The sequence below is a fragment of the Hibiscus syriacus genome, unplaced genomic scaffold (genome assembly GCF_006381635.1).
Source record: "Hibiscus syriacus cultivar Baekdansim isolate YM2019G1 unplaced genomic scaffold, ASM638163v2 tig00111635_pilon, whole genome shotgun sequence".
Classification (NCBI taxonomy): Eukaryota; Viridiplantae; Streptophyta; class Magnoliopsida; order Malvales; family Malvaceae; genus Hibiscus; species Hibiscus syriacus.
Genome location: NW_024063141.1, coordinates 231,893 through 256,795, shown reverse-complemented (window position 1 = coordinate 256,795; position 24,903 = coordinate 231,893). Strand labels below are relative to the sequence as shown.

The window sequence follows — 24,903 nt, the reverse complement described above, 5'->3', positions numbered from 1 at the left end:
TTTGTTCGTAAAATTCTGAAGGCTTTTAATTTGTCAGTGACTCTTTCGGAACTATGCACCGTCAGGCAAGCAAATCCCATTAACAAAACAATTTATGCTGAAGAAAATAGGGATGTCAAATGGGTATAATTTTGTGGATTTCGTACCGTACTTGCTTCAATTGGGACGGAGATAGGTATAATTTTAGTGGATAGTGGGCTGGTGTGGATTTAGAAAATGGTACCCGTCGCGGGTAGTTGGCGGGTGATGGGTTTGAGACCTTACCTTTCCCGCATCTGCCCGCACACTAAATACCTATTAAATTTTGGAATATTATAAATTTATGTTTCTAGGCTTTAATTATGTCTTTTATTATGGTGTTTTATGTACTTTAAAATCTATGTTAACACTTAACTCAGATAATCATTGGTTTATTTTATTATATTTCTTAATTGACATATTTATTTTATATTTATTGTTTATGTATAACTTAAGGTTACAGTCAAACGAATCTAATCGAATATGTCTTCAATTGATTAGTAGATGTGAAGATGAATTTAAAAATATAACGCGTAGATAAATGTGAATTTAAATTTTTTTACCTATTATAGATGATGAGCGAGGAATAAATTTAAAAATATTAAATGCGTAGGAAGATAGAGAGGAATTATCCTCACCGCCCGTTTGCCACCCCTCGAAACAAACCTATTCCTTTTATTTTCGAAAGTTGAAAATCCTTTTTATGCGATCTCAGGTTATTCATCTGAATTACGAAATCCTTCACTTTTTTTTAATTATATTTTCATCGTAAGGCCAATAGGCTTCCATGGATGTTGCTTGTACGGATTTCTATCTTCTTCCCTTGTTAGACTACCGTCTTTGATATCTCTTCCTTTTTTCGCTCCTATCCCGTGAAGCGATTACGTTCTTATATAGCTTTATCCTATAGTGCCGGAGTTGGTGACGATGAAGACGACTGTGATAGGTGTCCAACTCTAGAAGAATCGATTTTGATGGGCGTACTTGTAAAAGGGATTTCATGGGGTTACAGTTAAATCAGATTCTCCTGTTCCCATTTACAAAATTTAGGAGGAAGAAACGAACAAAAACCAGAGCAAACCCGCCTTCTTCTTCTTCTTCTTCTTCTTCTTCTTCTTCAGGTAAAAGGGTTGTTTCCAGTGGTGGCTTTTGCGGCGGCTTTTGTTGCACGCGACCGCGTACTTTGGAATCAGCTGATGAGTCCAAACCCAACGACCCCAATGATCCAGCCTTCACTCATCAGATGGTTAGAACCTTGATTGAGAAGAATCATTTCTACTCCGAAGAATGCAATCCCCATTCAGATTAGTATCCGATACATCATTGATTTGAGATTCTTTCTGTTTTTGTCACTTGCTGTGTGATTTTGGTTATGGGCATGATTTCCGCAAGGGTACTCATGTTTCTGATTAATTGCAAGTTTTCCTTGGATTCGATCATTATGTTCTTGCAATTGCAAATAATAATCAGCCGATAATTTGGCACTTTGATCGCATTTTAATTTCTGGAAATACAACAAATTTAGCTTCCCTTCTCTTGCTAGTTATGTCTGAGTACACGAGTCGCTTAAATTTTGAGCCATTGCATATGTGACAAATTAACCTAGCTGCATTTTGAGTCACCTTACTGCCTTTACCAATTAAGCATTGCGAACAGGTTTAGGATATTTGAAATGATTTGTTTCACATTGTTCTATTGGTAAAGTGACGATGAACAGAAATAGAAAGGGTGCCCGAGTAATCGATGATGCAAGGTTTATGACAGAGACCTTTATGGTGATAGGTTAGACTTCAGCAGGTTCTTAGCTATTTTCTTGTTGATACCATGTGGTTTTACCTCAAGAATGTGGAGAATATACTCACAGCAATTTAAGAATATCGTTTCACATTTTTTATCGAGTTCATCGGTAATGAACTAGTATATGCACATATATATGTTTGTATTGTATCCATTCCTTTGTTTAAGGCGCAAGTGAACTCTTATGAAGCTAAAAGTAAGGGTCATTTCTTACATATCTGGGATCAGGATAAGGCTTGAAGGTGGTGGGGTACCTGAGGCATTGCTGAACTAAATGTTTGGAAATGATTTAGATGTATAAGAGGATGTATCAACTTTCATCATGGTTGTTGCACTTGCTGCACAAATACGCCCGTTCTTCCATGGCTGCGATTGAGGTATTTCAATAAGTTTCTCGAACTAATTGATGACTCTTGCATTCAGAAGTTTAGCATTTGTTTTCACTTATATATAGTAAGGGATTCAATGTGCAGATACTGTGAAGTTTAGATATGTGAAATTGTAAAATGTGATTGTTTATATATTTGATAGTTTGGTATTCCTTGTTGGTGAACAAGGAAACTAGTCACGGATTGAATATGTTTTTCGGATGGATTTCTTATTTCTCAAGCTATTGAAAAAAAACACAAAATCAAAAGTATGCAAACAACACAAAGAATACAAGTAGGCTGCCCCTCTTCAGCTGAAGTGGATCTTTCTAGTGCAGCTGAACTTTGGTCATGAACAAGTGCTTATCTTCACATATGGCCTCTATAAAGCATCACTAAGAGCTGATGGGTGGTAACGCATATTTGCACAATATGTCATGCGAGGTAATGCTGAAAGAAAGGATGGATGACATTGAATCAAAATTTAGGAATAACAGTGTGAGGAGAATTTTAAAGTTTTTCTTTTCTTTTGAAGGACTTTATTGTATTAGCCAAAAATGCATTGACCGTGCGGCTGACATAATGGATTCGGATGTGGGTGTTGTCATCCAGCAGCCGTTTTGCTTCTACCAGGTAGATCAAGGCGACGATGCACTAAGTAGTGCACAAGATTAATAGAATCAATTCTGACAATTACTCGAGGAGCTCATTCGATTCGACTGCTAATTGAATACCTGCTGTAAGAGCTTGTGCCTCAGTGATACTTGCATCACCCCACCCAGCAAGTGGCAGCCGTTTTTGGCTCTGAGAGGGTCTCACAATGCTGCCTTCATGGGAAGTTAGGCATGGAACCCACAATGCTGCCTTCATGGGAAGTTAGGCATGGAACCCAAAACAACCTCTTGATGGATCAAATATGATATGGGGGAATGCAGAAGGTACAGTTTATGAGTTTAGTCAAATTGAATGTGGTCTATATGCTTTCTTGTAAGCGGAAGCTGCTCTAGTTTTGTGCAAAATGTCGAGGTCGATGATTCATGAATGAGATCATCGCTATTTTCCAACTGTTCAAGGGATCGACTCGGGAGTAGGTTCAGAACTAGATATTTAGTTGGGGTTGATTATCGAAAGTATTTTAATAATAATTATATGTTATGTAATTTCATGAAATAAATGTGCATCTATGACATGTGTTTTTTTTCAAAAAATCTTTTACTTAAATTTTCATGGGATGAAGTTATAGTAAAAAATAGGGTAAATTATACACTTAGTACCTGAACTATCAATTTTGGCCTATTTTAATACATAAATTTTCATTTTTTTTAAATCATACCTAAAATTTAATTTTTGTTTCATTTTAGTACATTGCTGTTAAAAATTTATTTTTACGTTTTATTTTGAAACCCATTCAAAATTTAACATTAAGTTTTGAATTTTTTTTGAAAGTTTAGGTACTAAAATATACCAAAACTTGTAGTTTAGTCACTAATTTTAATGGCGAGTACTAAAATTAGATGAAAATTAAATATTATGTATGATTTTAATTTTTTTTGAAAGTTTAGGTGTTAGAACAAACTAAAATCGATAATTTAGGTACTAAATACATAATTTATCCTAAAAATTAATGACAATTAGTTTGTCGGAAAAAATTTAAAATGTTTAATAAATTAAAAGAAAATTATTTTTTATTTTAGAATTAAATAAGGATTTAGAAGTGTTTAAAATATTAGTTGATATTATTAAAAATCTTCAAATTTTCAATCTAAAATATTTAGTTTATACTAAAAATTTGATTTTTTTTAATAAAAATATACTTCAAATTAAAATATTTTACTTTAAACAATAAAGTTCAAATCCTTTTATATATATATATATATATATATATATAAATCTATGTTAAGATATTCACTTATTAAAATTAGATATATAATTTGAGTCAATCCGCATTACTAAAACGAAATTTGAGGACAGGAAGGACAATTAAAAAAGACATTTTGTTTTAGAAATTTAATACAATACAAAAAATCCAAATTTGGCAGTCTCGTAAATCCGTCATATCATAGGGTACTGCTTTTCCCATTTCATTGTTTCTCCCCTTTTCTAAATTACTTTTCCCGCCCAAATTTTAATTTTCCCCTTTCTTTATTCCCCTATCATAAAAATCCAGGGTTTTCATTTTCTTGAACTTTTTTTTTAAAATATTCTTTTTACTGAAAGATGCCGGACCTTGGATATCTTTCTCAGTCTTCATCTCTCTCTCTCTATCTCATTGCCCTAACTTGAGGCCTCTTTCTGTTGACTCTACCGATTCTCTCGATGCTTTTGACGCTGCCACTCTCAAAACCGTAGCTGTAAACGGCAAGTGGGACCAGAGTTTGGTCCAAAAACGCGTGGCCTGCAATTGTAATGGAATTAAAGTTTTGAAGAAAGTGAAGAAGGGGCCTAATGGTAAGGTACTGGAGGATTATTTGAGAGATTGGGTTCAGAGGAAGATGGAATCTGGTCTCCCCCAGTCTTGTTATTTTCTTCCATTTCTTCTAGGGGCTAAGAGATTGGTACGGATCTTTCTTCTTTGTTGATTCTTTATTTTCCTTGACAATCAATCAGCTGGTGTATTGGAATTGGCAGTTCAAATGTATTAAGGTACATGAATCAATTAATAAAAAAATTTGCTCATCCTACTCTCGGGGGTAAGGGAGGTAGGGTAGTAGGCCCGTGGAAGACTTCCACAATTATGAATAGCCCACCGTGGGATTCGATCCACGAGCTCTATCAACTGAGCTGGATCGACAATAAGTTGTTCTTGTATTTACATTTTATTGCTTGGAGAAATCGGCAGTTCAATTACACAGGTCACGTTCATTTCTTAAAAAATTGTGTAGTGTGGGATTTGTTTGTTTATGTTTTTTTTAATTTAATTAGATAATTGTTATATAAAATCTAGTTTAAGATATCGCTACAATTCTAAGTGTCTGTCTTAACCATTCACCCCCACATTTTCACAAATGATGATTGTGCTTTAATGTGTACATATGTTTTCATATTGTGAATCTAATATCCTCAAGATTATAAGCTTGTTGATATTTGACTATTTGTTTACTTTTTTTTCATTTTGAAATTTAATCTCAGGTTGAATGTCTCGATTGCCATAAGCATATCTATCCAGGGGAGGAGGTCCTATGTACAGTTCGTGTTTGTCAAGGAGTTTATCACAAAACATGTGCTGAAGAAAGTCTTAGGATGTCCAATAAAAAAAAAAACAGTGTCCACAGCATGTAATATCTGAATCTACTAATTTACTTTTTGCATTCTTGCTCTTGTTCTTTGGTTGGTCATTTGCATAGTAGAGAGGGGAAAAGGGTGGTGGGTAGATATTCCTAGATATGCACATGCATAGGTTTGCGCATTTGCAAATTATAGTTTTTTTTTTGCCAGGATGGGAGTACTGGTACAACTTTTTTTTTTCATGGTTTAGGTTTTGGTTCTGTGCATTTACCTTTACATCTGTCTTAGTACTTAATCTATGTTATTGTTGTTTGATAAAAGTCCGCCTGTTTCTTTTTCCCCTAGTGATGATTACCAAGATGTGTCGATTTCTTTTGAATGAGTACTTTCCTTCCTAAAATCTAGATTTTATGATGTTAAAATCAATATTTTCAAAAATTGGGCTGGAGGTCAAATCAATGAACTGATCTAACTAAAATGTTTATTCAAATTTTACATATGCAATTTTAATAATAAGTATTAAATAACAGATATTTAATAAAAATCTGTATTTACTAAAATGGTATCAATTTTAATATAGGTTAAAGGATTAAATGTCCAAATCTCATCAGATACAACAATCTTTTCACTAAAAGAAATTTAAAAAATAAGTTAAAAAGTGATTTTCCGGTTTTTACTTAAATTTTGCCAGTTGAACTGGTTCTTAGCCGGTTTGAAGGTTTTTGGTTGGATGGTATATTCTGGACCAGATGGTCTACTTGTTCTCATTTCAACTGGCTGGTCTAGTTCTGTTCTTACAACACTGGTTAAAATAATCTTATGCTATAATAAGTTGGGCTTATTGCTCAAATGTCTTGGTAAAGATATAATTTGAGATGTCCTTTGCAGAAATTTAAGTCACCTTGTATTAGGTTTGACTTGGTATCCAAAAAGTTTCAAGTTCTGACCCCTCATTTTTGTTATTATTTCTTGGTAATGATTGTGATATATGTGATGATTGTGATATATGTGAAGATTGCAGATGTCTTTTCTGAAACATGCTCATGATTATTACTTTCAGTTTGCTTATCTACTTGGCTTTTTCAATGGATAGGTATGCTTCGTTTGCAGACAGAGATTACAATGGCGATGTTTATGTTGTAGATGGCATCCCATGATAAATGCTCCCCATGGTCGGATGCAGTGATTCATTTGAAGGACAAACCAGGGAAAGCAATTTGTTGGAGGCACCCAACTAACTGGCGACTAGATAAGAAGGTCAATTTATTCTTTCCTTCATCAGATATGTCCTATTTCTGGCTTTTAGCATTAGATTTTCTTTTTCCTACCTATGGTAATGTTGCCTACAAGTACCTTTGATAAGGCCTTTAGCCCTTTAGCAGGTGGATTAGCATGCTGGTGGTTGATATCTCAACATATTTGTTTTAATTGCATTCTGTTTATTTTCTTTTACGAGGTGAATGGTAGGACCTGTTGAATTTCTTTTGCAAGTGTACTACTTTTTTAATATGTACTATGCAATCTCTAAGTCTGATGGGTCGTTCTGCGGTGCGGCGCCTAAAAAACGGTTAATATACGGCGTGACCGGTTAAACAAGTGACCGGTTAAAATTTAGACCGGTTATGTTATATTATTTAACCGGAAATATTATAAAGTACAATAACATACTAGGTAGCGCTTATATAATGTAATAGGTAGCGCTTATATTTACCTATTTTATAAGTAAACCGGTATATTTATACCGATAGCATTGCAAATTTACCTATTACATTATATTATATTGAAAGTGTCCATACTTTTTATAAAAAGGATCGATACTTTAACAGTGTTTCATGTTTTCCACCTACAATATTGATTTAATAATTTCATTTGCACAAAAAATTATTTGATTGTTTTGATATTTTATAAAATATTATTTAGAATTTTTAATTTAATAATAATATATACCGTAACGTAAAAAATAAATCATTAGACGCCTATAATTACTAAATTAATATCTTAAAACTCACTCAAAAGATAACCTTAAATTAATGTTTTCCACAGTGAAAAAAGTATGGACACTTTTATAAAAAGGATAGACACTTTACAATATAACCACTACCTATTGCTTGGCATCATATGAGATTTGGATTTTGATTTCCTTTTGCTTGGCACCATATGAGCTTTGGATTTTGATGAGCATCGGAAGTATTTCAGACTTATGATTTGGGTGGTACTCAACTTATGATTTTAGTTGCTATTTGTTACATTTCTTGTATACCACCCAGATCATACGCCCGAAACGTTTCTGACGCTTTAAAGTTGACCAAAAAATAAAATGGTCGGGATTTCCCTCGCGTTTATACGTTGGAAAAAAAATAATGGAAATTAGGAATAATCAATGATAACATGCATATTGGCTTGGGCTAATATTTATAGTGGAGCCGAAATATATATTGAAATTCAAACTCAAATTGAAATTTAAATTCAAACTCCAATTACATATGAAATGAATTTGAAATGCAGTGTTAAATTGAACATGAAAATTGCATAATTGATTCATACTGTTCAAGTAACATGCTTTATGAACCATCAAGCTAAAAGACAATATTGATTGAGTTCAAAGCTGAGTTGTGAGTTGATGGAGTTGTCACACTTGTCACATGGTTGGAATAAAGTACTCACATGCGAGATAGATACCTATTACATTATATAAACGATACCTATTACATTATATAAGGGCTACCTATTACATCATATGTTTACCTATTATATTGAAAGTGTCCATACTTTTTATAAAAAGGATCGATACTTTTTTTAAACTTATGTAATTTATGTTTCAATTTTTTAACAGTGTTTCATGTTTTCCACCTACAATATTGATTTAATAATTTCATTTGCACAAAAAATTATTTGATTGTTTTTATATTTTATAAAATATTATTTAGAATTTTTAATTTAATAATAATATATACCGTAACGTAAAAATAAATCATTAGACGCCTATAATTACTAAATTAATATCTTAAAACTCACTCAAAAGATAACCTTAAATTAATGTTTTACACAGTGAAAAAAGTATGGACACTTTTATAAAAAGGATAGACACTTTACAATATAACCATTACCTATTACATTATATAAACGATACCTATTACATTATATAAGGGCTACCTATTACATCATATGTTTACCTATTATATTGAAAGTGTCCATACTTTTTATAAAAAGGATCGATACTTTTTTTAAAACTTATGTAATTTATGTTTCAATTTTTTTAACAGTGTTTCATGTTTTCCACCTACAATATTGATTTAATAATTTCATTTGCACAAAAAATTATTTGATTGTTTTTATATTTTATAAAATATTATTTAGAATTTTTAATTTAATAATATATACCGTAACGTAAAAAATAAATCATTAGACGCCTATAATTACTAAATTAATATCTTAAAACTCACTCAAAAGATAACCTTAAATTAATGTTTTCCACAGTGAAAAAAGTATGGACACTTTTATAAAAAGGATAGACACTTTACAATATAACCACTACCTATTACATTATATAAACGATACCTATTACATTATATAAGGGCTACCTATTACATCATATGTTTACCTATTTTATTGAAAGTGTCCATACTTTTTATAAAAAGGATCGATACTTTTTTTAAAACTTATGTAATTTATGTTTCAATTTTTTTAACAGTGTACTGCGAATTTAAAATGATAATATACTTGTAGTTATTGTACATACCTAAATATGTACTGCGAATTTAATGTTGTACCCACCCTTTAACTACAGAAACATGTTCAAAATGAACCTTCGTTTACATATCCATCAACTCCTGGAGCACTGAACTTGCACAACAAAATTTTTGCCATGGATAATACTGATGTAGACAATGTTAAGCCAACCGAGGAATGCCATGAAGTACATAATGTTGATGAATCTGACAGATTGGTTGGTCAGCTCTTCTGTTCACGTGATCAAGCTTGGCACTTTTACAAGGGATTCGCACGGGAACATGGGTTTAGTGCACGTAAGGGAACAACACGGCTTGACGTGGAAGGGAATGTGAAGACACAAGAATTTTGTTGTTCCAAAGAAGGGTTTCGAGTATCAAAAGTCAATACTGTTGATCGTCAACGTGCTCATACGCCAGTCACAAGAACAGGATGTAAGGCTAGAGTCGTAGTTACAGCAACAAATACAAACGATCAGTGGGTTATAAGTAAGTCTGATCAGAAACATAATCATGCATTGTGCACATCTGCTATGACACCATTTATGCGTTCTAATCGAGCTGTAAGTAAGGCTGATATCGATGAGGCAACAATATTGAAAGAGGTCGGTGTTGGCACGTCACAAGTAATGAACTATTTAACGCAGCAGGCAGGGGGCTATCATAATGTTGGATTTACACATAAAGACCTCTACAATGCACTTCAAAGAGGTAAAGCAAAGGAAATCGTCGATGGGGATGTGAATGCGCTTATTGCCTACTTTGATTATAAGAAACATGATGATCCCGGGTTTTTTATGACATACTCGGTAGACGAATCGGGGGCATTGTATAATCTTATTTGGTCGGATTCTACATCGAGATCGGATTACACATGCTTCGGTGATGTAATTGCGTTCGACACAACGTACAAAGATAATTTGTATGGTCGACCAATTATGCCTATTGTTGGTGTCAATCATCACCATAACACAATTGTGTTTGCCACTGCCATAATCGCTGACGAAACGTCTCAATCTTTCGAGTGGGTGCTACAGAATTTTTTAGAAGCCATGATGAATAAATCACCTATTTCTGTTGTAACCGATGGGGATAGGGCAATGCAGAGGGCTATCAAATCTGTTATCCCTTATGCTAAGCACAGATTATGTTCTTGGCATCTTTCTCGCAATGCACAAGCTAACATTGGTGACCCAAAGTTTACAGCAGCATTCTCAAAATGCATGGCTTCCTGGTGGACAACCAAGGAATTTGATATTCAATGGCGTTCGATTGTTTCAGAATTCAACGTCCAAAAGCATCCATGGGTGATTGAGAAGGGAAATACACGACACTTATGGGCACAAGCATATCTAACCGGTCATTTCTTTGCCAATATTCGCTCAACACAAAGGTGCGAGTCTATGAATGCTTCACTAGCTATTGCACTGAAACACAAGAAGACATATTTAGATGTTGTTCGTGCAATTGAAGATGGAATTAGTAGAATGCGTATGAACGAGTTGAAAGCGGATTACTTAAGTTCCCATACGAAGCCCTTCCAGATCACAAAACTGGTCGACCTTGAAAGCCATGCCGCTGCGATTTTTACCCGCGAATCTTTTCGTGTGTTCCAAGATGAACTTACACGGGAGACATTGTACCGGATTGAGGCAGAGATTAAGTCCTTATCAGATGAATGTCAACATTATATTTTGTCAAAGTACGCAGAAAAAAATAGGAAATTTGAAATTAGTTTTGATTCTCGTACGAAAACTCTAATTTGCTCCTGCAAAAAATTCGAGACCGTTGGACTTCCGTGTCGCCATCAACTTCACATTTTGAAGCAATTGGACTACACATATTTGCCCGGGACTTTGATTCAAAGTAGGTGGACTAATGATGCGAAGGCTTCTGCACCCAGCTATGTTGATTTGAATGTGTCTCCAGAAGTGATGCAAATGGCAAGGTTCGCTGCTCTACGTTCAACGTCAAGTAGGTTATGCTACATTGCATCAAAGACAGACGAGTCTTTCAAAACCGCAAGAGATGAGATGAAAAAACTAATAGAAGAATTAGAAAACTCGTTTGGTTTGAATCATTCAGTCAACCAGAGCATTGTAGTAAACAATGTTCGTGACCCTCAACGAAAACAACGCAAGCGAAAAGAAGTGCCGAAGAACAAGGTCGAGAAGCAAATTAGGCGATGTGGGTACTGCAACGGTGAGGGGCATAACAAACTAACATGTCCTCAAGTCAAGCTTAGTTTGAGTACAAGCACACAGCCTACATCAACTGATTTTTTCGAAGACGGAATGGAATGACAACGATCTCCATATAATATATCGTAAGTATCAACATCACTCCTATTGTATGTACATATAAATATTTTGAATGAAGGAAGAAAAACCGCGTTACTTCAAATTACCGACACTTTTTTAAATGGTATGGACATAAAGTACCGACACAATATTATAAAGTGTCGATATAGGTTGTAGACCTATTCGCTCATAAAACCGGTATATTTATACCGGTTATATTACAAAATTATCTATTACATTATAATTATGGGTTCCGATGTGTAAAATGTCGACACTTTTTTAAATCGTATCGACACATTTTTCTTCCAATATGGACATAAAGTACCGACACAATATTAAAAAGTGTCGATATAGGTTGTAGACCTATTCGCGCATAAGACCGGTATATTTATACCGGTTATATTACAAAATTATCTATTACATTATAATTATGGGTTCCGATGTGTAAAATGTCGACACTTTTTTAAATTGTATCGACACATTTTTCTTCCAATATGGACATAAAGTACCGACACAATATTAAAAAGTGTCGATATAGGTTGTAGACCTATTGGCTCATAAAACCGGTATATTTATACCGGTTATATTACAAAATTATCTATTACATTATAATTATGGGTTCCGATGTGTAAAATGTCGACACTTTTTTAAATCGTATCGACACATTTTTCTTCCAATATGGACATAAAGTACCGACACAATATTAAAAAGTGTCGATATAGGTTGTAGACCTATTCGCGCATAAGACCGGTATATTTATACCGGTTATATTACAAAATTATCTATTTTATTATAATATGTTGAAAGTGTCCATACTTTTTATAAAAAGGATCGATACTTTTTTTAAAGATATGTAATTTATGTTTCAATATTTTTTAAGTATGTTTCATGTTTTCCACCTACAATATTAATTTAATAATTTCATTTGCACAAAAATTAGTTGATTGTGTTGATATTTTATAAAATAATATTAAGAATTTTTAATTTAACAATAATATATACCGTAACGTAAAAAATTAATCATTAGACGCCTATAATTACTAAATTAATATCTTAAACTCACTCAAAAGATAACCTTAAATTAATGTTTTCCACAGTGAAAAAAGTATAGACACTTTTATAAAAAGGATAGATACTTACAATATATTAAAAAAGTATAGACACTCAAATGTATATGTACACATAGAAGCAAATATGGAATAATTAATGAAAATATACATACAATATAATCACACCAAAATTTAAATACACAAGAATGTTCAAATAATGTACCGACAAACAAAATTAATCCGATGAAAAAGGGTTGTTTCTAACGAAGTCCGGAACATTAGAGGCCTTCAACAAATTTTCCAAATACTCTCGTATGTTTCCGCCTTTTTCTGAGGACATACATAAATAATTTCAATTATCAAACTAATGAGGTGCAATTTTACTAACAATAAATTAAATTCGCATAAGCATGAATAAATTTGTGTCATACCTAGAGCTTTGTCGTTCGAATGGGAAGCAGCGTCAAAGGTATGTGGACATATGTAATTGTATTTCTATATAAACACATAAGTTGTTAAAATAATCAATGTCTGAACACCTGTTCAACTGATCAGAAACATATTGCATAAATGCAACCTACCGGATTATAAATCATTTTTTCCGCTGAATCATCGACCAAAAGTGTATTTAGCTCGTTAAAATCTGGACACGCGTTTCAAACATCATTGAGATCTTTACAGTAGGTAACAGAATCGTATGTTTTGCATTTTTTTTGATCCTGTTCACAAACAGTCGAACATAAATATGTAGGAATCATAGACAAGGAAAAGTCAGCAAACTGTAATGACATTAATCTTACCCACACGAATAGAAAATGCTCGGAAAATACAGGTAGTTTCTCAAGTACACGGTCGACGTTATGCCTGAGATTGTAATCAAGTTTGAATGTTAACATTCAAATGTATATTAACGATTTTGACTACAGTAATTCAATTGCCTCAAACATGTTCTAACCTCATCTTTGAAGACCAAAGGGCAACAACAAAATTGTCGACACAAAATTGCATAAATTCAAATAATCCTCTTCTGAGGACAACATCTACAACATGAAGAAAATGAGATTAAAGTTCTACGCTTATATGTTAAAATAATGGATACAAAAGAATAGAATTAAAACCTGCCGGCAGTCTTGGGATGTAGGCAAGGACACCATTGAGATCAAAAATTAAAAGTTTTCTTGAAGGCGGCGTTGCAGACACGATATACTTGTTTGGATCATCATCTTCATCATCATCATCATCATCGTCATCATCTTCATCGCCAGCTTCATCGTCATCATCATCATCATCGTCATCTTCATCGTCAGCTTCATCTTCTGCGACCGATTGGTTGTCCACATCTGTTAAAAGAAAATAAAATAAAGTTCAGAACGTGTAAATGTTAAGAAACATAGATAATGAATTACCTAACTCGTTTGATGTCGTTGACGTAATTCGTTACGCAACATGGAGACTTCACGTTGCAATGATGAAATATCGGATCGCATTCCACTCACAAGGGAATCAATATGCTCCCGAAAATTGACCATGTATTCCATCACGGTCTTAATTGTGACATCCTCTGCAACTGTTGCTTCTTCCATCATTGCGTCTCCACTTGGTTGCTCTTCTTCATGGCCAACGGGGTCCATTTCCTCCCTCTCTTGATCTAATCCGACCTCCTTGACACGCTTCCAACCGAGTTTTTCAACAAAATCATATCCCGCTTTTTTAATAAATACCATGTCAATCTTGCGGGTTAATCGAACAGGGGCGTCATGCGAAAAATCAACTTCCTTCTTCTTCAACAGATGGGTGATGACACATCCATATGGTAGTGTAGTTGAAATTGTTGCTCCCTTTGTGACCATATATACAATTGTATTAAATATGAGTTTTGCAATGTTTGGAGCCGTTTTGGATTTATACTTTGCTATCCACCAATAATCGCTGTCTCGAAGCGTTGAATGTTTTCCCCCACTAGGCCGGATATACCATGTGAGCATTTTGTGAAACACTCTCGACTCTACATCGAGGTGAATTGGGCTATTTCTAGTAACCCGTTTAATTGTAGACCAATCTACACCATTTTCATCTGAATCCCCTGTTTTCGCTACACCTAAACCCTCCGCAATAGTTTCTGGAGATATATATATCCTTCCCCATGACATGTGTATTAATTCCTATTATATTAGTCTTATTAGGCTCGTGCTGTAAGGAAGCATTGTTGTAGAAGACTCTAACTAGGTTGGGATAATATCTTGGTTCTACACCAAGGAATTCAAGCCAACCCCAAGATGTAAATGTGGATTTAAAACTAAATGCATATTTATCATCAAACAAGAAACCCAGGTCAATGACACGTTCGGGACGAATCTTCCTTACTTTAAAACTCGTCTGCCATCTTTGTTTCTCCATGTCGGATCTAAAGTTCAGAGTTTCGAAGGACCTGATTTCCTCAGAAGAATCGTTTGTTACAGAAGGAGGTGGTTGAGAAGAACTGGGTTGAGAAGAGCTTTGAGAAAGACCTCGCTTCTGACGCTGACGTTTTGGAGCCATTTTGGTTGGATGCTACCCCTATTACAATGGAACACAAACACATTCAGGATAAAAACTCCAATATAGAAATCAATCAAACCCATAAAATATCGATAAATTTACCTGAATATCTGATCGTCACTTATGATAACGGTAGAAGGAAGAAAGAGGAAGATCTGCCTGCTTGCATTTATGTTTAGGGTTTCTCGATTAAGAGTACTATATAAACGGTGGAAAACACTTGATATTTAAATTAGTATCGACACAAAATATATTAGTGTCGACACATTATTTAGACATATTCTCTCATAAAACCGGTATAATTGTACCGGTTAGATTGAAAAATTACATATTACATTATACTTTTGGGTTCGATGATTTTGGGATCGACACTTTTTATATATGGATCGACACTTTATTGGTGCACCTTGTTTTTAATTCATTCTGGGAAAAAAATATCGAAACAAACTATATTAGTGTCGACACATTATTTAGACATATTCTCTCATAAAACCGGTATTATTATACCGGTTAGATTGAAAAATTACATATTACATTATACTTTTGGGTTCGATGATTTTGGGATCGACACTTTTTATATATGGATCGACACTTTATTGGTGCACCTTGTTTTTAATTCATTCTGGGAAAAAAATATCGACACAAACTATATTAGTGTCGACACATTATTTAGACATATTCTCTCATAAAACCGGTATAATTGTACCGGTTAGATTGAAAAATTACATATTACATTATACTTTTGGGTTCGATGATTTTGGGATCGACACTTTATTGGTGCACCTTGTTTTTAATTCATTCTGGAAAAAAAATATCGACACAAACTATATTAGTGTCGACACATTATTTAGACTTATTCTCTCATAAAACCGGTATAATTGTACCGGTTAGATTAAAAAATTACATATTACATTATACTTTTGGGTTCGATGATTTTGGGATCGACACTTTTTTATATATGGATCGACACTTTATGGGTGCACCTTGTTTTTAATTCATTCTGGGAAAAAAATATCGACACAAACTATATTAGTGTCGACACATTATTTAGACTTATTCTCTCATAAAACCGGTATAATTGTACCGGTTAGATTGAAAAATTACAGATTACATTATACTTTTGGGTTCGATGATTTTGGGATCGACACTTTTTATATATGGATCGACACTTTATTGATGCACCTTGTTTTTAATTCATTCTGGAAAAAAAATATCGACACAAACTATATTAGTGTCGACACATTATTTAGACTTATTCTCTCATAAAACCGGTATAATTGTACCGGTTAGATTGAAAATTACAGATTACATTATACTTTTGGGTTCGATGATTTTGGGATCGACACTTTTTATATATGGATCGAGACTTTATTGATGCACCTTGTTTTTAATTCATTCTGGAAAAAAAAATATCGACACAAACTATATTAGTGTCGACACATTATTAGACTTATTCTCTCATAAAACCGGTATAATTGTACCGGTTAGATTAAAAAATTACATATTACATTATACTTTTGGGTTCGATGATTTTGGGATCGACACTTTTTTATATATGGATCGACACTTTATGGGTGCACCTTGTTTTTAATTCATTCTGGAAAAAAAATATCGACACAAACTATATTAGTGTCGACACATTATTTAGACTTATTCTCTCATAAAACCGGTATAATTGTACCGGTTAGATTGAAAAATTACAGATTACATTATACTTTTGGGTTCGATGATTTTGGGATCGACACTTTTTATATATGGATCGACACTTTATTGATGCACCTTGTTTTTAATTCATTCTGGAAAAAAATATCGACACAAACTATATTAGTGTCGACACATTATTTAGACTTATTCTCTCATAAAACCGGTATAATTGTACCGGTTAGATTAAAAATTACATATTACATTATACTTTTGGGTTCGATGATTTTGGGATCGACACTTTTTTATATATGGATCGACACTTTATGGGTGCACCTTGTTTTTAATTCATTCTGGAAAAAAAATATCGACACAAACTATATTAGTATCGACATGACCCTTAATGTGTATAAGAAACATGTACAACAACATATTGCTAACTTTTCTCATCTCATTCATAATTATATTCACATAAAAAAATATAAATCGTATACAAAATTATAAATCTTATACAAAATTAACTCGACATTTACATCATTGCATCCTTTTGTTATTCCTATGTAATATTGCAGCTTTTGTTATCTCCTGTCTTCGTTCATTTTGATTGTGGCTTACGAGATCGTTTAATACTCGCGATCGATCCCAGTCTCCAACAACCTATATTCAAATTGTCAGAACGTTAAGTATTGTCAACTACAGCATTCAATCTACGACTTTTAACAATTTTACCACAAACAATTTTTTCTATCCACTTACAAAATCACCAGTTGCCCCTGTAGAACCGATCGATTCCATCCACATCATCACATACATGCCGCAATCATATCTGTTACAAAATTTGAAAACCACACATGTCAATATGATGAATACTGCATAAATTAAGCTTTCTATTTGTGATAACATCTCATACCCATTCAATTGCTTATTCTTCTTATGCTCCACAAATTTGAAATTTTTCAAGGGATACTTTCCTAGAGATCCACATGACTCAACCCAAATGCGTTTCTTATTATAAGAATCTAATATTTTAATCTGCATTAAAATAGAAGAAGTTATGCACCAAAAAATTATGCATTATAATTTACATAATGTCCTTTCATACATACATACATACCAATCTCTTAGCATCCTTCACTCTCTGTTTAGCTGCTTCAGTTGTAAACATACTATCATATATTGTTACAACATGATCTACCATATCCAACACCAACAGATACCAATGTGAATTATGGTAGTTTATTGTGATCATTATCTGCAACAAATTTCACACCCAATTTGACAAAATTCAACATTCTATATCCGAAAACATCATTTGCAATTGGTATGGTGTCTTACCTTCTCACAGTCGGTCAATTTCACATAGTTATCCAATATGACACCCCAGAAGGTAGAAATACCCTCAACACTTTCTTTGTTGTTGCCTTCCAACGCCTGTTGCTGTAATTACGCAACAAACATTATTAATTTACCGTCTATAACACTACTTTTCAATATTTATTAATTTAACTCACCACTAAGAGGTATGGAAGGTAGCCAATCCTCCGGTGTGACTTTTGAGAATCGTAGCATATGGTCCAGGCGAGCAAATCGATAACCTAACAAAATTAATTACACAATCAGAACATATTCAATAAGTTTTATTTATTTTCTACTTTCTACTTACCACACCGCCAACCCATTCCGTAGGCTTCAACGTTGCAACGTTGTATACAGTAGCGAATTGATTTCCCATTGATATTACAGAATATCTGTATGAATCATTAGGATTAATATCTTGTCATGAAATATTTAAATATCACTCACAAAACAATATATTTCACTTACCCCGATTCTAACTCGCTATTCCATAAATAATCACAAATTGCAGCTTCGATGTCATCAATTCCGGTTGGAATGTCCGCTTTTTCAACCTACAATTTTGCATACAAATTTTTGTCACAACAACATAATAAAAATCAAATTAAGTATTCTTTTATTAAACTTACCTTCTGCTTCTTCTTCTGGGGTGCAGGACATTCCGAATCCAAAACTGCTGCTATAACACTCTCCGGTGTATAAATGACATCGACTTCCTTCCTCCTCATTTCTTCCATCTCTTCTTCTTCCTCCTCCCTCTTTTCTTCTTCATATTTTTTTAGTTCATCGTACTTTTTTTCTACATAGCTCTTCATATCTTTTATTTCACCCTTCAATTGAGCTCCTTCATCCGAGTATTTATCAACCACCCCCTTCACCCCGTAAGTTCACTCCTCAAATCAACAACCTCCTTCACCACTCCCTCAAATTTTTCTCCCGTCACCATCTTAATATCACCCCTTAACACCAAAACTTCTTTCACCACTTCACCCCTCAACACCTCTACTTCTTTCACCACTCCATCTATTTTTCCTTCCACTACCCCCTTATGCCTCTCGAGTTTCTCTACGACTTGATCAAGTTTCTCTTCGACTCTTGATTGTCTTTGCATGATTTCAAATTGGATTTTTTGATATCAGCCAATTCAGACATCAAAATGTCGAAGTTACTCTGTTTTGCTTCACCGTCGTCCCACTCACCTTCATCCCCCAATACAACCATCCCTCCTTTCTTCTCCTCTGCCTCCACTGCCTCCTCTACATCCTTGCCAATAACCTTCAAAAAATTAAATTACAATATTAAGACATTGATTATATTCTTAATATTATTTAATTACATTTATTACCATTTCTTGCTTCTTCCCTCTATCCAACTTCAACTTCACCATCACTCTAACCACCTCTTCCTTCCCCCATGCACGGATGCGTGCCACTCCGGTTCTTTCATAAGCCGGCACTGCCTCACAGCCCGACCAAAAATCGAACAGTGCAACCTGCATTTATAATAAAATTAGAATTTTTATATAAAAACACAAAAAAGTGATTCAACTCATTTACCTCTAAGATTGCTATGCACCCTTTGAGGTATCTCTGGCTGCCCTTTTTAAAGGTGATAATTGATTCAATCAATCTCGAATGGATATATTCAGCCCAATTGAATTCACCCTTCAAGCCTTCATCGCAAATGAGCTTCATATATTCCTTGTTCGTTGACGTATCACCCGTTGGACAAAGAAATATACCGACAAGGTACAATAGAACTCGGGCCTTCAGCTCATCCCCCAAGTAAGATCCACTTTTGATATCCTCTTCAACTTCAGTATATGTCACCTTATGATTCAAACCATATTTGGAGGCAAGTGCTTTCCAGTTCTTACTCCTACAGACTTCTATAACACTTTTGCCTTTGTTTTGTACCCCCAATACGGCTGCAGCAGTCGATACCCCCAGAGGGAATGAATAATCACCATACTTAGCCATACATTGACTGACGTCAAATTGTGCCATCAAGGATCGACACAATTCCCTCCGAATAGGTCGATCCCTTACTCCGATCAACGATCCAAAACCTATTTCTCCCAGCACATTCAACTGACCCTTCTCCTTAAGGTGTTTAATTAATAAATTCACCCTTTTAATGCTGCATCTTGTCGACACTTCCTACATTTTTTAACAATATAATGTTATAGTTCTTATATATTTTGTATCAACGTATTTACAAGTTTAATGAATACCTTATTTTCATGTGCTTTCCTCCGTTCTTTGTATTCTTTACTATCATTCCTTGACTGTGTGATGTAAGGTTCCTTTTCAGCATCACTCATTGAATTCCATTTGGACCTCACATCTTTTTTCACCTAATATTAAACATAAACGTTTCTTAATCAATACATTAACACTAAATACTAATACTACTCAATGTCAATTCCATTTTACATACCGAACCGCTCTGTGTGCCATCTCCCTTCATCCTTTTGCATTCGGCCATACTGTTACCATTTAAAATTTGTAATCAATTTAAAGTTTATCGATACTTTAATCCAATTACCATTTCAACAATAATAACAAAAAGACATTGATACTTACTAGAAGTACATATATCCACCCTTTGGTTGCTTTCGAGTCTCGGCCTCAATTTCAAAGTCATCTGCTCCACCAACAATTTTCCAACCCATTGACTCCATTTTTCCTTCATATATCAGTTTACGCAAATCAAATTATTTTGTTACATACACTTTTCAATATACAAATATAGATAACTACTCTTGTGGTAAAACGGTTTTCTTCAAAAGAATTTGAATGGCCACACCAAAATGTGTCGGCACATTTATACAACCTATAATATCATTTTCTACCTATAATATTTAATAAAAGTATCGACATTTATATTTTTCCTTGAATATCTATTTCTACCTGCAATCGGTCCCAAATGCTTCCTTACTCCAAAACCCCAAACAACACATAAAAAACCCTATCGCGATTACTGTAATAATAAAAAATTAGGGTTTCGACAACATACTTTTCGATTCGACTGCAGCAACAAACAAACAAACTTCGCTTTAGAAACGCCTTCTGAAATGCAGCAACAATTACTCTTCGATTTCAAAAACTCGTCCGTTCTATCTATTTTCAGAGGATATTTAGCTTATATTTTCATCGGATATGTTATTTATATTTAATCGATACAAATACAAAAGTGTCGATACTTTTATGTCAGGTGTCGATACTTTCGAAAGGATAATTACCTATTTCTTTGAAAGTGTCGATAATTTATTACACGTACTTACGAAAGTATCGACACTTTCAATATATCCGGTATCATTTTACCGTTTTTATCATTTTGATACCGGTTTTATCATATTTTTACCTGTTATATCGTTGTGGATCGATATTTTTTTTAAAGTATCGACACATTATAGGCGCTATAACTGCTTCTCTTTTAAATTCACAAAGTGTCGATCCTTATATAACGTATCGACACTTTTAAATTTACCGGTTTTATCATTTTGTTACCGGTTTTATCATTTTTACCTGGTATATCGTTTTGGATCGATATATTTTTTAAAAGTATCGACACTTTTTAGGATTTAAAACTGCTTTTAAAGTTATGTAATTTATGTTTCAATTTATTTAATAGTGTTTCATGTTTTCCACCTACAATATTAATTTAATAATTTAATTTACACAAAATTTTATTTGATTGTTTTGATATTTTATAAAATATTATTTAGCATTTAAATTTAACAATATTAACCAAATATAATAATAAATATGTTTTCAACAGTGAAATAAGTATGGACACTTTTATAAAAATGATATATACTTTTTTGAAAGTTATGTAATTTATGTTTCAAATTTTTTAATAGTGTTTCATGTTTTCCACCTACAATATTAATTTAATAATTTCATTTACACAAAAAATTATTTGATTGTTTTGATATTTTATAAAATATTATTTAGATTTTAAATTTAACAATATTAACTAAAGATAATAATAAATATATTTTCACAGTGAAATAAGTATGGACACTTTTATAAAAAGGATAGATAATTTACAATATAACAAGTAAAAATATGACAAAACCAGATTCATTATGACAAAACCGGTAAAATTTACTTGATATGTTAAACGTATGGACACTTTTATAAAAAGGATAGATACTTACCGATAACCAAAGTTTACCGGTTACCAAATTTTTTAATAGTTTTTCATATTTTCTACCTAAAACATTATTAGTTGTCAACATAATAGGTACCGCTAAACCGAATTTATTAAATACATTTTAATGTATCCGGTAATGCTGTATATTAGCCGTATATTAACCCGCCTTTCCTGAGACATTCCCAAGTCTGATTAGGTTTTTTTAGACACGTAAACCTATTCCATTTCTGAAGTACCACTTTGATATTTGTTCCAATGAACCTTTTATTAATTGACATGGAATCTGGTTAGTCATATATGTGGAAATTGGAATATTTCATAAATCTATTTGGTTTATATTCTTTTGAAACTTATGGTTGTATTTTGGAAACTGAACTTGAAAGGTGGGATTCAATTTAATATTAGTAAAAGTTATGTACTTGAGATTTTCTTATGCATGCCCCGCAAGATTGAGTTTGAGCTTGCTCTTTTTAGCTCACATGTTATAATTGTGGTTTGAAATCTATTACCTGACCATATTCATCTATAGTACCAAGTTTGTGAGTTGTACGATTGTATAGGCTTACCTAATAGTTTAAATTAATTCTAATTTTAATTCTACCTATTACCATGTTGTATTAGAATAAATACTATAAGGTAGTCTAGTTTTAGTAGGAAACTTACTCCATAAATTGTATATAAATAGGCTTGTACTCATCAAATTTATTATGCAATCAAGAGAAGAATTCTCTCTTTTGTATCTCTCGAGTCTCTCGGTTATCTACATGGTATCAATTGCCAGCGGCCATTCTCGTTTGTTTGCTTCCGTCGCTGATTGTTAGTCCTCCTCGTAGTCCTGTTTGTCGACGATGCTTCTCCAATCACGATTTTGTCGCAATTGCTTCCTCTGTCGCTGTTTATTACGATTGCTGCTGGGGTTTGACTGAAACCAATTCTTACCCTAGCTATCGTTTCGAGAAGTTTTCCATCCTGCCAACATCAACCATGATTGCCACTTCTTCCTTAGATGTCATCTCGGAGGTCCTCTCTCCTTTGCCTCATCTGGTTCTCGTTGAGACCACCTCTGTATCTATAACTTTTTACCTGTTAAATGGTGACAATTACATCCCTTGGTCCCGGTTGGGATCTTCTCTACATCATCAGTCAGCGTAAGCAATACTTCCTCTTGACGTCAACTCTAATACATGCTATCGATGATCTCGAATGTTTGAATTAGCTTAGTGAAAATACCATGGTTATGTCATGGCTCATCAACTCCATGACTTCAGAAGTAGGCGAAAACTTTCTGCTTTACAAGATACTTGTTGAAATTTGGAGTGTTGTTAAGGCTACTTATTCAAATTTGAAAAATTCAACTGCAGTGTTCGGGATTTAATACAGTATGAATGTCACCTAATACTTTTCTTTCATATCACGGTTGTGGCAACAACTGAATCTGTTCGAATCCAATGAACGGAGATGCGTGGATGATGCTTGATTGTTTAAACAAATCGTAGAAAGCATTGGATATTCCAATTCTTATCGGAGTTGCATTGAGATCTTGATGAAGTTTGGGGAAGAATTTTAGGGTTATGGAGGTTTTTTTTGAAGTTAGATAGGAAAAAAGTCGGTGCACCATTATGCTTTTTGATTCTGTGTCCACTAAAGGATTTGTGCTACTCACTCACTCCCTAACAATCCTCGACCTAAAAAGGGGTGACCTTAGTGTGATTACTGTAAGAAGGTCGGCTATGTGAGGGCCATTTGTTGGAAACTACACGACAAGCTGAATGATGAAAAATCTTCAAAGCAACATCAACAACGAGATGCTCAAGGAAATTGTGCTTTGTCTACTAGATTGCAAGCTCGTTTAGTACAAAACAAATAGAAGAATTGCAAAAGTTCTTTGGTTAACTACATCCTCCTCTCCTGCAAAACAAACAAAAAACGTGTATCCACCTATCTCGGACAAATCATCCAAACCATTTGCAATGATTCATTGTGATATTTGGGGATCGTCTTGAGTAGAAATTTAAATGGATTTTGATGGTTTCTCTTTCATTGTTGATCACACTCGAACCATTTGGACATACCTCATGAAAACTAAGTCCTAAGTTAGTGATATTTTTAAACAGTTCCATAAGATGGTTGAAAATCAATTTCAGAGTTTTATCCAAATATTTCATTCTGACAATGACAGTGAGTACTTTACCAAAATTTTGGTTTCTTTCTTTTAGGGTAAAATGATTGGTCATATAACTTTGAGTGTTAACTCTCTTCAACAAACTGGGATAGTTGAGCGTAAACAACATGAATCTTCTTGAGGTCACTTGATCTCTTTTGTTCTCTACAAACGTTCTTTGTTATTTTTTGAGATGCTCTTTTAACTGCCACGTATTTGATTAATCGACTACCCATCAAACCTTTGCGTTTTCAGTGTCCATGAGAGGTATTTCTTCAATATTTTCTTAATTTTAAACCTGTGGCTTCCACTTTACCATTTCGAGTCTTTGATTGTATTGTCTTTGTACATTACAATGCTCCTTCTTGGTCCAAGTTAGATCCTTGAGTGTTTTAGTGTGTGTTTCTTGGTTACTTTTCCATTCAAAAGGGTTTTCGATGTTATTGATTTCAAACTGATATATTTTTTGTTACAATAGATGTTACTTTTGAGAAAATTTCTTTTTTCATAAAATTATAATTCAGGGAATTGTATAGTGAATTTCAGTTGCTTCAACCATCT

At 33.6% G+C, this 24,903-nt stretch overlaps 1 long non-coding RNA gene and 1 pseudogene across 1 annotated transcript; both read left to right on the top strand.

The window, feature by feature from the left end:
• Positions 1-752: 752 nt before the first annotated feature.
• LOC120166340 lies at positions 753-3,354 on the top strand. Its single transcript, XR_005519922.1, has 3 exons — positions 753-2,192; positions 2,522-2,627; positions 2,719-3,354. It is a non-coding gene; the product is annotated as an uncharacterized LOC120166340 (long non-coding RNA).
• A 1,046-nt stretch (positions 3,355-4,400) lies between these two features.
• The window catches only part of LOC120166349, a 40,229-nt pseudogene continuing 19,726 nt past the window's right edge, over positions 4,401-24,903 (top strand).